We start from the raw sequence: 13,051 nt of genomic DNA on the forward strand, positions 1-13,051 counted from the left end.
TGGCCACTTGAGGCTGGCTCCAAAAATCAAACTTCAAATTTGCTATAGACTTCCATGTTAAAACAAAAACTAAAATGTTTTCAGCCCAGTAAATATAAAACACTTCATCACTCACCCATTTAAATTATACTAAGGTTTAGAGTTATGATTAATTAAGAGGGCGACCACCATCTACTAGCTAGCTAGCTACCTATGCATCACCCATGAACCTCAGCTCTTGCCCATGCTACACCTCTTTACCGATTTTTGAATTAGCCAGGAGTTAGTTTGACACTGAGCCTGAAACCTGTTCTTCAGGAGTTCTATGGAAGACCAAAGTCTATTGTACTAGCACAGATACTTGTTACACGGTTGACTTCAGAAGCTAAAAGCTAATACTGAAAGCTTAGGGATCTGCCCAGTCTGCCCTGACTGGTCAACTCTTCTAAATTCAGTTGGTGTTTTTGTAACCGTGGAAGCCAGCTACAAGCTAAACGCTACAAATAGCTGTTGTGAAGAACTTCATTGCTCAAACACGTCACGTACACCAGTAGATTTTACAAACAGAGATGTGCAGATGGAAGAAGAGCATGATGACGTTGTTTTCAAATATATAAAAGTTTAAACCAGCAGTAAAGATGTTGAGGGAGACGCACACGAGACGGTATGGACATAAATATTCAGGAAAGTGACAAGTTTCAAGCGCAAAATCAGTTTGGACTCTCTAGAGCAGGATGAGTTATTGATCATTGTTTTTAGCATTTTCAAGGAAATTACAAACTCCATCTCTAAATAGCTTTAAGAATACCTACAAAATGGCTGTATAGTGCAAGACATATCATACAAAATCATCAAACGTTGGCTCCAGGGTTCATAATCATGGAGTAGAAATGATGAATACAATAGTCATACCTTGACTACCTGCTGATTGAGGTGTAGGTGGCGCCCAGCTGGATGAGTCAGTCGCTGTCACTCAGTGTCTCTGTCACATTCTCCGCCTCAGTCCCTATCAAATAAACGTATTAAAGAAATGATTATTAAATTGTTTATTTTCTTTAATGAAAGAAACAGATACCAGTCAATCAAAATGATTGCACAAACACTTTCTGTCATACAAGTAATGAAGGGATATTTAAGGAACTTAACCTGTGTCAATTTAAGTAAAATAAATGTGTTACAAAAGTCAATCAAACCTGATCCTATTAATTTTTTTTGTTGTTGTTTCAATTTATTTTGTATTGGTAGTTGGCATCTATTAGACATTTGCAAATGCTTTAATACAGATCTTTAGACAATGTCTCTCTTAAGTACAAGAAGGACACATTTTTAAAAAATGTCTATGTGTAACTGGGGGGTGATCAGATCCTTCTTTTTCTAAGCTGCGCTTTTACTTTTGATAGCAGCAGTTGGCATAATATTTATGAGCTGCACACTCTTTTGAGAACAAGTTCACACACGTCGTGTCCTTTTGGGAGAGTCTGTGGGGATTAACTGGACCTGACTCCACCTCTAAAACTTGCCCATGGAACGTTTTGTCTAAAACAGGTAAAGAGACTGAGATGAACTAACAACACGACAAAAAAATACCTCAAACAGTTTTAGCAATAGTCATAATTTACTCCCAAAAACAAATCAAAGCTTCTCACGCTTGAATCATTCAGATGTTGTTATTTTATAGCCTTATGTAAATGAGAAATGTTGCTGTAGACACTCACTAGGGACGTTACAATGGAGATAATGAACACTGCTGGTTTCATTGTTGTGTATTAGCAATTAAATATCCCTCCACGGTGCCATATACACTTGCTAATTCGAAACATTGCGTTTGTCGTCCATGTTGCTTTTTTTTCCTTTCAAGTGTATGCAAATGTATGCAGAACCACATTTAAAACATACGTAAGTGTGCATTAATAGCGTTTAACAGATTACAAATGTGGAGATCTCTTAAGTGCAGACGCACCATATGGCCTCAGCAACAACCCCACACAGGCTGAGGGAAGGAGGGGCGGAAGAAAAGCCCTGACCTTTGGCTCCCTACAAAGCATTCCCCAGACTATGGACCCATTGAACTGAGGTTCTTCAGAGGTTTTTATATAAAGAGCATCTCTAATGTGACTGACATGCACAACTCACCACAAATACTAATATCACCCAGGAAACTAATTCTGTGTGAAGCTGCCAATACGCCGTCATTACTCTTCAGGGAGACTACAGGATGAGCCCGCTGCATTCAGGGCTTTGTTGTTCAGCTGTTTTGTTCGTATGTAAAACACGCACTCTGCATTTTCTCCCCTTCTCAGAGACAACATGTGAAACCCACATGTCATGTGTCCATCAGTGCAGTTTGGAAATCTAGTTGGTATTCTTGGATTCGCTCCACCGAGGATATCTGTCTCCAGTTCAACATCTGTTTAACAGTCCCGTCAGCTGGAACAGGGAATAATCTTTAATTCTTCCAAATGTGGCACAAGTGGAGCATAATGCTGGCTTTGAGTGAGTCGGGGAATAGAACAAAATGTATGCACATCCACGCAGCTCTGCCAGGATACAGATTAACTGCAACTGGCTTTTATTTATTCACTTGGTCCTATCTGAATTTTACAGTATGCTTCCAAAATATAAACAGCGGAACTCATATTTCATTTATTGACTGAAGTAATATATATATATATATATTTTTTTTTTTTTCAGCTTCCTAGTTTAGTTTTCTGGTGAAGCCACAAAGAAGTCAGTTTAAAAATGTTCATGTGCTCGTTCGTGGGCCTGTATGCGCCGTCTAACTTCTCAGATTTGGTTTTCATGATTCTTATCAGGTGTGACCGCTCTTTGTTGCGACGATCTTCATGCTCCGTGATGTCTTCAACGTAATCTACCACAGGCCAAAAAAAAGAAGAAAAAAAAGAAAAGAGTTCAAAGGGAAGCTGTCTGCTGCGAAATAAGTGGGAACACAGAGAGATATGTCATCCATGCCTCTTGTAAATGGCTTGATTAGGATCTAGCAACAGCGAATTTCCGCACCTACAGCCGGGACTTTTGTTGTTATTCCTCTGCTCCACTGGGAAGGCAGACGAGGGCCTGGTGTAAACACCTAGAGAGGGCTTTCGCTCTCTCTCTCTTTTTTTTTTTTTTTCTGTGCAGGTGAGAATCGGGAGCGGCAGGAACTTTCTCTCTCTCGCTCTCTCTCCACTGTGCACCTCTTCTTTCAGGGCCCCCTTTCACCGAGTTCGGAGGGTCACTATTTTCCCACCAGGGAGACTCTTCGTTTTTTTTTTTTGTTTTTTTTTCTTCCCCAGCTCATATACGACGGACGCATTATGGCCTCTCTGAATGAGAATCGTTGCTTTCAGAGTGCATTCCTCTGGGTTTCTGTTCTTACAGAGGGGACCAGTGAATAAGAAATCAGCATCTTAATAAAACTCTTTTTTTTTTTTTTGGCACACACACACCCCCACCCATCCCACCCCACCCCTCGCTCCCGTCCCTCCTCCTAGCCCCCCCTACCCCCACCCACGACTCCCCTCCCCCCACTGCTATTCTGTGAACTCAGGAATCCATAGGAGGTTTATTTGAGATGCAAGCACAAGTGTGAGAACAGTGGGCTTGGGGAGGGGAAAAAAAAAATCCTTTCCTTTGCACTGAATGGAGGCATTTTAAAAAACCGGACGTTTTTTCAGCGACTCCTTCAGCAACAGGCTTCGTCCTCTGTCAGCCGAACAAAACACTGCAGCCATTCAGGAAAAATAAAGCTTCATTACTGGCTAATTTGATTGAGTGTCACCGCGATAAAAGATTGCCTCATTTAAAGTCTCCCCGGCGCTCCCCTTCCCTCTTTCTCCGTTGTTCCTGTTTTTGTCATATCAGGATAATAATTGTAACAACCCTATCTGGTAAATATGTTCGAGGCCTGACAATGTCCGAGGGCACAGATCAGATGCTTCATCCACAGCCAAGGCTCTGCTTAGCTACAGGCTTTCAGAAATGAAAAGAAAAGTCAGTCACACAGTGATACCCAGCAGCTTCATTCAGCTCCAATCCATTTTACACTTTCGACAAAACATCAAAGTCGGTCACTGTCAGAGTTGAATCGTAGAAAAGGGGACAGAGGAGGAAAAAAAAATGCTTTTAAACTCAACATCAAACTGGTTTGCCACTGTCAAGGGCGTGAATAACGCGGTGCATTCAGGGGTTACTGGGTTAATTTCTTACTTTAATCCTAAAGCCCAATCACTCATTGGACTCATTTTTTTCCCTATTTATGTTATAGATAACGTATTTTCGCAACCCCGCCGGCATTTTAATACACAGCCACATCTTTCCAATGTGTTCACTGTGGAGTCCACACACACACACACACTTCACCTCATAAGTAAGAAAATTGAGTTCTTTCTGCTGACACCCGAGTTGTATTATATTATTATCAGTGAGGAATTAGAAGTGGATCAAAGGATGATATCTGCAGAGGCCGCATAACAGGAGGTGAATCCAAATGGCATTCTTGTAAAATCCATCCATAATGTGGACTAATGCACAGATAGGGGTGACAGGAGGAGGATGGCTTTCAACACAACCCGTATTTTTTAAAGCCTGTTTCTTTCTGCTGACTTTTGCTCATTTCTGTGCTGCCACCATATTTAAAGGCTTCAGACGACACCTTTCAGGCTTATTGGCTGATGGCAGGGAGGCTTTTGGAGAGGCTGTTGCGTAATCGCCTCTGGACTTTACATATTAATGCAGCCGCTTTTATTCTGGGGGAAACATTCTGACATTGCTTCATTAGCGAAACACGTAGTCAACAAACGTTTATTTCTCCGACTGCCCGTTTCACATCATACGAAGTAGCGAATCGTTCGGAAAATAATCTATTTTCAAATGAGCCTCTGGTGCCTGGATGGAAAGGATCAGTGTGTTGCGAGTGCTGCTGTCTCATTTGTGAACGTGTATCCCCGGCTTTCTGGGAACCGGCCTCCCTGGAGATGAGGCTGACATGAATCCAATTGTGCGGGGACGCAGCACATTTTGTGTTTCATCCCGTCTGTAGAGGCTGATTTGTGTCCGTGCAACTGGAGCTTCGAAATGCTGGCGTCGTGTCATCTACAGCGATGAGCCAAAACATTAAGACCACATTTGTGAAATATGCTTTCGGTCCTTCCTGAGCAGCTCCGACCAGTCGAGACATGGGACTTTACAAGGTCTCTGATGGTACCTTGTGGCCACAGAGGTGAGCAGCTGGCAGCGGTTCCTTAAGCTGCAAGTCGGAGCTTCTGTCGATCGGACTTGTTCCGACACATCCCAAAACCTAGCTGCCAGTTTGTGCTTTGTCCCTCCTTGGACTGCTGTCAGAAGCTACTCGCAAACCATGGAGCACCCGACAATTTGCCATTTCAGAGATGTGCCAAACCAGTGCTGTGGCCAGAATGATTTGGCCCCTGTCAACGTGGCTCAGGTCTTTACACCTGCCCATTTTTAAACCCATCCGACGCGTTGATTGTAGACCCGTGACACTGCGGTGAGATGATTACTGTTATTTGCCTCGGCTGTGAGCGGTCACAATGTTTTTGGTTCACTGGGGAAAGTGTGTGAAATGGCTCCCACAGCCATCCGACGATTATTTCTAATAATCCAATATGGCAACTCGCAATTGTTTTCATGATTTAATAGTCCGCTAATTATTTTTTTCAAGTAAATAATTGTTTCATTATGAAAATAACTCCTAATTAATATTAATCCGTCAAACAAACAGCCTGATGATGTTTGACATTATGTAAACTGTTAAAATGGAACAGAATAACATATTTTTAAACTTTTAAATCTTTACGAGTCGACTGTCATCCACGGAGAACACTTTAAATTCTAATATAAATCCCAATGAATTGTATAATGTCCCATGTAGTCAATATTTACCGTCCTCTCGCAGTAATACGTTTGGCTAGGAAACACCAAGCTGTCGGGATAAACAGCTTTTTGGGAGGTCTGTCACTTTAATTAACAGCGAGGGGGGAGTGGGGGGGTTGACAGCTGTGATGGCAACAGGCGAGCCAATCACAGGTGCAGCGTGGGGCACGGGGAGGAATGTCACCGAGTGTTTGACAGTAGAGGCCATGTGCAGAAATAAGATGACAGGTGGCCTGATCCAACGCCTGGCTGCCAAAATGAGCACGCCTCTGGGAGCTTTAGGGAAACATGACGGCGTTAATGAAAATGGCAGCATCTAAATGTGTTTCGCTCCACGGTGGAGGGGAGGAGGGGGAAAAAGTGCATTACCTGAAATATAAATTCATGAATGCCATTTGAAGGTGCATTTGAACTTTTTCAAACCAATTTGGTCTTTGGTGTACAACTCTTAGGCTGGGTCCAAACCGATTCATCTGAATACCAGCAGGTCAGAACAGGAGCTCTGGACGTATTGAACTCATGCTGATTGTAGATGAAGTCAATATGTTTTTTTTTTATTTTTTCCTTTTTTAAAAAAAATACCACGTCGTCTCTGTGGATCTGCGCTGGAACAGGCCAGCGTTTTTCCTCCACCACCTGATGTCCTGCACGTATGTTTGTGTGCGTCTCGGAGGGAGCAGCTCCAAACACCTCACAGCTTCCAGGAAGTAGAAGCAGACAGCCCCAGGTGCAGCAACACAAACTGACAGACACACATGTGAGCGTGAAAACATGCAAAGAATTCTTTTTTTTCTCTCTTTTTTTTTTTTTTGAAGGAAAGACTGATTTGTAGCTGTCTGCAAGAGTGGAACAATTTGTCACCATGCAGTGTATTGACTTTACACACAGAAGATAAATGTGCTCCCAACAGACGCGCTCGTATCATTTACTTAAGTCAGTGCAAGTATTTTCAGATGTAAAACAAATAAAAGTGAAATTTTAGGTAATGGACAGGAGGGAAAATTATGCAATTAAGACAAATCACAGAAGTTATGTGACTCAAATTGTTCTTTTGCTTAAATCTTTTTCATTCAAACCTCAATTTTTGGGAAATGGCCCCAAGTAGCCTTCACTTTTTTTCTTTTTTTACCTCACTACATTTATTTCACTGTGGTTATTGATTACTTTTGAACCAAGGTTCCATATGAAAAGAAAATAGATTAGACCCACAGTTCCCGACCCTTTATACAACAATACGTATTCATTGTCACATTTCAGATGTCTCTTATAAGCAGTTTCACCAAAGACACATTTCTCTCTCCTCCTCCCCCCTCTCCCTTCCTTTCTGACTCTCTGCCCGACCCGCCTCAAGCAGATGGGTCCCCTCATATGAGCCGTGTCCCGCTCAAGGATACTTCCTGTCCACCCCGGCCTTGGTGCTTGTTTAAGAGGGGTGGTGGTGGTGGTGGTGGGGTTTAAGTCTCTGGTTCAATGAAGAGTCTTGAAATCAAACGTATTATGTGCTGTCATTTAAACAGCTTTTGGGGCCACTAAAGTGCACACGCAATCCAATATTTCACATAAACTGCATAATTAGAGACATTAACTCGTATATATGTTTCTATATTTATGAGCCGTACCATACATGCACGTCCTGCAGCAACAACATTTGATTCAAAATCTATTAAGTTGTTGTTTAGCATTTATTAGCTCCGGCTCCGACATTATCTGCTCACATCTCATCGCAAACCGTGCGCAAAGAAGCTCAACGTGCAGGAATCGCGCCGTCGACCAGCGCCGTTATTTCTTCGTTGATGCAGACGCACGCGAGCATCACCGGCGCATGCTACTCGCCCAGGCCACGACGGAGGCTCTGTTTGGATCCATGGCAGAAACATAAATCTAGCTTTAGAAACAAATCAGGAAAATGTACACAAATCTGTGTAGCAGAGTGTTTGTGTATCCCCCGTCCGATTAATCATCTCGTACGCTCATATGCTGCAGCCATACCGCATCAATCAGCTTCACCTCGACCAGCCACGGCCGTGAAACGATACGACGCGGACATCGTGATATTCGCTACGTAACGCCGTGTCAGCTGCCAGGATGCTTTCAGTGGAATGAGGTACATTTTTCCAGTAATACTCCTGGTCTTTAAAAAAATTGAGTGTAGAAATGAAGGCCTTAATTTATTTGTAATGGAGTAGTTTTACATTAATGTAATATACAGGAAAGCATTACTTGTACCACTTTCATTCACACCATTTTCAATATGACTTCCTGTAACAGGTCACTTTGTATTATTCATTTTAATTCTTATTTTCATTATTTAATTGGATTCTAACTATTTTACACCTATTTTTCTTTGCTTTTTACTCCATTGTGTGTTGTGTATTGTGTTTGTTATGTGCATCTGAGCTAATGTGACCAAGCAATAAAGTCTACTATCAAACAATGTACTTTAAAGTAACTAGTAACTGTTACTTCTAGATAAATGAAGTTAAGTAAAAACTAAGTGTTTCTATTTCTATAATTTTAGAATAACGACATCAACCGCCTGAAGCGGCTTATTATAAATCAATAGTTGTAACTCTTCTTTCAGGTTCAGTGCGATGGAAATTGGTCAAATGATATCAGCTCACACCTGCAAGACATTGCGCAAAAAAAAAAAAATAAAAAAATAGAGCGCACAAAGAAAAATGACTGGCGGTGGTAAAGACACGGCATGCAGCCTATTTGTTTTGTGGGCGTGCTGTCATCCCTGCCAACAGTATTCCTACATTTCACTGTAGATGTTCTCAGTGTCAGCTAAGTTTCCACTGTGTTGCTGCTGCTGTGTGAAGCCCTGCATGCCGGGGCCTGTTTCCAAAGCCTGGCATTCTGACACGCACAAAAGGTGCTGCACATCCAGGCTTTGTGTCAAGGATTAGGGGAGCAGATACGCTGTAGCCACAGAGAGACGCATTGAAAACTGCTGCTTCCGTTTTCTCTCATGCCCTCGCAGTCGAAACGGCCGGCGGATTCCTGACAATGTGACAAAGGCTCGTCCCACGTGCGGGTGGAAGTATCGGCGGCACCTCGGAGGCCGAGCTGACTAACTAGGTGCATGAGAAATGGCTGAACCGATAATCCGCGGTGTCAGGAAATAATTTCACAGGCCTGACAAGTTAAGAGTTTTACCGCCGCGCTCGCAGCGCCGCACAAAAGGTGTCCAGTTGTTTTTAACTGGTTTTGTTCCAAGGAACAGCACGAGCCATCAAGTCCAATTAGCGCAGCACACGTTTGCCACAACCCAGAGGTTTAGAGCGGCGGACTGAGAGCAGCGGGGAAGGATTAATGGCCTCTGGTGCACCGTAGTTAGAAAACTACACGCTGGGTTATAATGGGTTAAATTGCTAGACCAAACCTTCTCTATTCAGATTCCAGTCATCTTTTGGAACCGAAGGGCGTTTTTAGTCTGCCTTTGTTTTCTCAAAGCTTTTATTTGTTCCCTAAATAAATTCCTCTCACAGTTTTATGGAAGATGTAGTATTCTCTGCTTGATCGTATATCAATATCTGATGTGTGTTTACCCGAGCAGCTTGAGAAAAAAGGACTTTAAAAAAGAATAAAACATGGCATGAAAGTACTGATTAAGCAAGAATAAAGACTGATGTTGTCACTGCATGCATGGCTGTCAGTGTAATGGATGATTTCTAATGTCTACACCAAGCAAACCTTTCTCTCTGATGTATTTGCTTTTCTTTCAGTTGCCGTTGATAAAAGCAAGAATCCAGCTGCACTGGATGTCAGCGGCGCTGCAGATCGCTGTCAGGCCTGTCTGTGCTCATCTCTGGATCCTTCAGCTGCCTTTTCAGACAGCCTTCATGCTCTCTGTGTCTGTCTAAGACTACTCTGTCTGGTTTTATTTCAGCCATTTGCTTGTCCTGTTCCAATTGGACGCCTTAGAGGACTTTTTTTTTTTTCTTCCCCCCCTAGCCTCCATTGTGCTAAAACCATACCGGCTGACAGTTTCCTGTGTGAAACTAAGGCTTCAGTTCTTTGTCAGGCAGCTGCATTGTGGCAGAAGACGCTCAGGTGCAAAAAGTAGGACTTGGAAAATGAATAGAAAGAGGCTGTGGGAAAGATTTCTGAGGGTACAGGAAACACTGATTGTGAGAGACAGATGCAGGAGAAGAGCATGAAGCATTTCTCTAAATAATAAAATGCTCTACGGGTATTGTAATCTGTGTGGGTAATAGGTGAGAAATGCATGATATAAAAAAAAAAAAGGACACTGAAGGAAGATCTTGAACAGCTACGGCTTCTTAAAATCTACTTGGAAAACACAGCTGATACTGTTCAAATGCACCAGAAGACAAGTATGGGCAGAAACTCCAGATTTTGCAGAGCAGAATTCTTGGCTCAGAGATCTGACAGAAATTGAGTATCTTATCTAAAATGGCAGAGTGATTTCGAATTTCTCTGCGTAGGCTGCACCAGCTGACTAACAGTTCTTAATTTATTTCCTGTTCCAGTTTCACAAACACACCTTAAAGGGGGCTATTTTAAAAGACGCCACTGGTGAAATGAAAAAACGGAATTTGCCTCCGCACTGTGACTTGCTTTGTTTATCTGAAACGTATTCGCATCTCTCTGGCTTGGTTTTTATTCCCCTGTGTGTTTTAAACGAGAGAGATTATGTGTTTGACTGCTGATACCCTGGAATTTTGCTGCACAGATACAGCTGGGATCACAAGTGCAGATCACCTTACAGAGAAAAAGAGAGTGACAGCAGCTGGAAAGCAAATGAACATATGTCAACCATCTGGTAAAGTCACCCAAAATACTATGCATCCTCCATGCTGAGACAAAGGAGTCATTTTACTTATGAAAATACTTGTTTCTCATTTCTTCCACTGCTGAAGAGGCAGAAAACTATGACTCCATTTTAGTCAGGTTTTAACGCAATGCAACAAACAGCAATGCTGATCTTGACACTGTGTTACAAATGTAACACTGTAATGTAAGTGTCCATCCCCACATCCATGCACATGGTCTTCAATTGTTTGGCCCCTTCTCCAAACCTACCACAGTTCAACTGGTCTGCAGTTCCTGCTTTAACTGAGCCTCACATGCTGCCATTCAAGAGCTCCAATGGGTATAATGAGTATATATATATACAGTGGGGGAAATAAGTATTTGATCCCCTGCTGAATTTGTAAGTTTGCCCACTTCCATAGAAATGATCAGACTCTGGTTTTTATGGTTGTTTACTGGTTATGGGTATAGACAGAATATCAATTGAAAATGCATAAAAAACACACAATCTAAAAGTTATAAATTGTTATGTATTTTATTAAGGGAAATAAGTATTTGATCCCCAACAATTCACTTAGAATTCAGGCTCCTACAGATTGGCTGGTGCGCATGTGGCACACAGCTGTGCTCAGTCAACTAATTACCAATACTCCTGATCTTAACTCGTCATGTATATAAAGCACACCTGCTCTAAGAATCAGTTTCTTACATTCCAACTTCTACAGCACCATGGTCAAAAGATGTCAGGGACAAGATTGTAGACCTGCACAAGGCTGGGTATAGGTTACAAAACCATCAGCAAAAGGCTTGGTGAGAAGGTGACAACTATTGGTGCCATTATTCGCAAGTGGAAGACCCATAAAAGGACCATCAACTGTCCTCGGTCTGGAGCTCCCCGCAAAATCTCGCCTCATGGAGTGAGGATGATGATGAGAAAGGTGAGGGAGCAGCCTAAAACAACACGGCAGGAGCTTGTTAATGATCTGGAAGCAGTTGGGACCTCCGTCACCAAGAAAACAGTTGGCAACACACTGCGCCGTTATGGATTGAACTCTTGCAGTGCCCGCAAGGTCCCCCTGCTCAAGAAGGCACATGTACAGGCCCGCCTTAAGTTTGCCAGTGAACATCTAAATGACTCAGAGAAGGCTTGGGAGAAAGTGCTGTGGTCTGACGAAACCAAAGTTGAGCTATTTGGCATTAACTCGACCCGCCGTGTTTGGAGGATGAAAAAACGTGAGTATGACCCAAAGAACACCATACCCACGGTTAAGCATGGAGGTGGAAACATCATGTTTTGGGGCTGTTTTTCAGCAAAGGGTACAGGGCAACTTCACCGCATTATGGGGCCAATGAATGCAGCCATGTACTGTAACATCTTGGACAAAAACCTTCTTTCCTCAGCAAGAACACTGAAGATGCCTCGTGGGTGGGTTTTCCAACATGACAATGACCCAAAACATACTGCCAGGACAACAAAGGAGTGGCTCAAGAAGAAGCATATTAAGGTCATGGAGTGGCCTAGTCAGTCTCCAGACCTTAACCCGATCGAAAAACTGTGGAGGGAGCTGAAGTCCGAGTTTCCAAGAGGCAGCCAAGAAACTTGAAGGATTTAGAGACTGTCTGTAAAGATGAATGGGCCAAAATCCCTCCTGCGCTGTGTGCAAACCTGGTGACCAACTACAAGAAACGTCTCATCGCTGTGCTTGCCAACAAAGGTTTCTCTACAAAGTACTGACTTGTGTTGTGCTTGGGGATCAAATACTTATTTCCCTTAATAAAATACATAACAATTTATAACTTTTAGATTGTGTGTTTTTTATGCATTTTCGACTGATATTCTGTCTATACCCATAACCAGTAAACAACCATAAAAACCAGAGTCTGATCATTTCTATGGAAGTGGGCAAACTTACAAATTCAGCAGGGGATCAAATACTTATTTCCCCCACTGTATATATATACACACAATACAGACACATGATAAATGTTAAATTGTATATATACACAATGTTTTACCACAGGTGGTCCACTAAGTCAGTATCTGATGCACCGCCTCTAGGATTGTTAAGAGTAGTTTTGAAGCTCGAAGTGATTTGGCATCGCGCCTTTGCCATCTTGGATGTACACGACTCTGGATAATTTAAAAGAGGTGGAGCATGGGTGAATGTGATGCCTTTACAGACAGGTAGCGAGGGCGCCCACATGCCATCAAAGCAGCCTTTCCATATCTAAACTATATAATTCATGGACAGTATAAAATTAGACGGTGGAACAGCTCATCAAATGTAAAGCCAAAGCAGTAAAGGTCATAAAGATGGTTTCTGTCATTTAAGGTATATAATATAATGTTTAGCATGTTCAAGTTTAGTTATTTGACGCTATAGGAACAGGATGCAATGTA

At 42.4% G+C, this 13,051-nt stretch overlaps 1 long non-coding RNA gene across 1 annotated transcript in view; it reads right to left on the bottom strand.

Moving 5' to 3' along the window:
• Positions 1-891: 891 nt before the first annotated feature.
• Positions 892-13,051, bottom strand: part of LOC125015189 — a 29,213-nt gene continuing 17,053 nt past the window's right edge. The window contains exon 3 of the long non-coding RNA XR_007113563.1: positions 892-985. This is a non-coding gene — a long non-coding RNA (uncharacterized LOC125015189). The remainder of the gene's footprint in view (positions 986-13,051) is intronic.

This window comes from Mugil cephalus, chromosome 10 (assembly GCF_022458985.1).
Source record: "Mugil cephalus isolate CIBA_MC_2020 chromosome 10, CIBA_Mcephalus_1.1, whole genome shotgun sequence".
Lineage (NCBI taxonomy): Eukaryota > Metazoa > Chordata > Actinopteri > Mugiliformes > Mugilidae > Mugil > Mugil cephalus.